The sequence below is a fragment of the Artemia sp. Qi Xiang Cuo genome, chromosome 14 (assembly GCF_049724085.1).
Source record: "Artemia sp. Qi Xiang Cuo chromosome 14, ASM4972408v1, whole genome shotgun sequence".
In the NCBI taxonomy this organism is placed as follows: Eukaryota; Metazoa; Arthropoda; class Branchiopoda; order Anostraca; family Artemiidae; genus Artemia; species Artemia sp. Qi Xiang Cuo.
The window spans coordinates 4,595,196-4,597,871 of record NC_142807.1 but is presented as its reverse complement, the minus strand read 5'-3'; positions in this window follow the sequence as shown (position 1 = coordinate 4,597,871).

The following is a 2,676-nucleotide window of genomic DNA, read 5'->3' as shown; positions in this document are numbered from 1 at the left end:
TGAGCCCTTTTTCAAGTTTCTACGACAAAGATTTCAATAAAAACTTATATGTCCCCAGGGCATAACTTATGACCCTTGCTCTTAGGACTTTGAGTGGAGAGTCCTGCTCAAAGGTATAATTTCCTGAACTTTAACTGCGTAGAACAAAATGGCTATTTCAAAATTTTGATAAGATGTGTTTGGGGAAATGGCGGGCTTGGAAGGGGTGTTAGTTGCCTTTCAATTACTTTCGACTATTAAAAAGGGCACAGGCCATTTCAATTTCTAATCGAATGAGCCCTTTTTGAAGTTTCTAACACAACGCTTTCTATAAAAACTTTATGTCCCCAGGGTATAACTTACAATCCTTGTCCTGAGGGCTGTGAGGGGGTTGTCATCCTCAAAGACCTGATTTCCAGAACTTTAAACTACGTTGAACAAAATGGCTATCTCAAAATTTTGATTGGATATGTTTGGGGAAAATGTGGGCGTGAGAGGGGGGTTAGTTACCGTCCGATCTCTTTCAACTATTAAAAAGGGCACTAGCCCTTTGAATTTCCAATCAAATGAGTCTTTTTTGAAGTTTCTATGACAACGCCTTCTATAAAACCCTTATATGCCCCCAGGGCATAACTTAAAACCCTTGCCTCGAGGGTTGTGGGAGAATGTCCTCCTCAAAAACATATTTTCTGTCTGGAAATCAACTACGCTGAACAAAATGGCTATCTCAAAATTTTGTTTGTATGTGTTTGGAGGAATTAGGCGCGTGGGGGGGGGGCTAGTTGCCCCCCAATAACTTTCGACTATCAAAAAGGGCCGTACCCTATTGAATTTCCAATCGAATGAGCCTTTCATGAAGTTTCTACGACAGCGCCTTCTATAAAAACCTTATATGCCCCAAGGGCATAACTTAAAACCCTTGCCCCCTAGGTTGAGTGTCCTCCTCAAAAACATATTTTCTATCTGGAAATCAACTATGATGAACAAAATGACTATCTCAAAACTTTGATTGGATGTATTTGGGGGAATGATGGGCGTGGGGGGGGGGCTAGTTGCCCTCCAATCACTTTCGGCTATTAAAACGGGCACTAGCCCATTGAATTTCAAATCGAATGAGCCTGTTTTGAAGTTTCTACGACAACGGCTCATATAAAAACCTTAAATGCCCCCAGGGCACAACTTAAAACCCTTGCCCCAAGGGTTGTGGTGGAGTGTCCTCCTCAAAAACATATTTTCTATCTGGAAATCAACTATGCTGAACAAAATGGCTATTTCAAAATTTTAATTGGATGTATTTGGGGGAATCATGGGCGTGGGGACTTACGCTGAACAAAATGGCCATCTCAAAATTTGGATTGGATGTGTTTGGGGAATGATGGGCTGGGGGGGTGGGGGCTAGTTGCCCTCCAACCACTTTCTACTATTAAAAAGGGCACTAGCCCATTGAATTTCCAATCGAATGAGCCTTTTTTGAAGTTTCTACGACAACGCCTTCTATAAAAACCTTATATTTCCCCAGGGCATAACTTATAACCCTTGCACTGAGGGTTTTGTCGGAGTCTCCTCCTCAAAAACATATTTTCTGTCTGGAAATCAACTATGCTGAACAAAATGGCTATCTCAAAATTTTGATTCGATATTTTTGGGGGAATGATGTGCGTGGCGGGGGAGGGGGGGCTATTGGCCCTCCAATCACTGTCGACTATTAAAAAGGGCACTAGTCCTTTGAATTTCCAGTCGAATGAGCCTGTTTTGAAGTTTCTGTGACAACGCCTTCTATAAAAAACCTTATATGCCCCCAGGGCATAACTTAAAACCCTTGCCCTATGGGTTGTGGGGGAGTGTCCTTCTCAAAAACATATTTTCTATCTGGAAGTCAACTACGCTGAACAAAATGGCAAATTTTGATTGGATGTGTTTGGGAGAATGATGGGTGTGGGGGGGGCTAGTTGCCCTCCAATCACTTTTGACTATTAAAAAGGGCACTCGAACTCTCGATTTCTAATCGAATGAGCCCTCTTTGAAGTTTCTACGACGACCCCTTCCATACGAAGTACCTCTGGGAAAAAAATAATAAAACAATAGAGCCGTATGGCCTTTACTATAGGCAACGCTATAGCGTTGGCTCTGGTAATTTTACTAGTGAAGTCCCAGATGCTTATGGTATGATTGTATCTTTGAAAGCTTCATACAGTCATACTTCATACTTCAGAAAGCTTCATACAGGCCCATCTATTTCTGGTAATGGTTACACCCCATGTGTTGGCGCTCTGTCCTTTTTGGATTATCCTATCTGATAAGAATAAATGTGCAGTGTGTTCTTGTTACTACCATTTTTTTTTTTTTAATTTTTTTTTTGCACTTGCCTCCTTGGAAGCGTAATGCAGCTACTATCAACCAATATAACATACTGGGACTGTACATGGTTGTTCAGAAAAGATTAGAGAAATTTTATATGAGTTTAATGGAAAATGAACTGTGTGATGCTTTACAATATTAGTGTCCATTATCTGTTCTGGTTTAATATACTTCTGCATTTTTTATTTGATACTTTTTTTGTTGTTGCTATCTTTCCTTTTATTACTTCACTAGAGACATTATGTCTTTTTTAGTGTGAAATAAAGTTCATTCGTTCATTTTCCAGTTTTACAGAAATGACAAACAATGGATATATGAACTACGGGTCAATACCTGGTC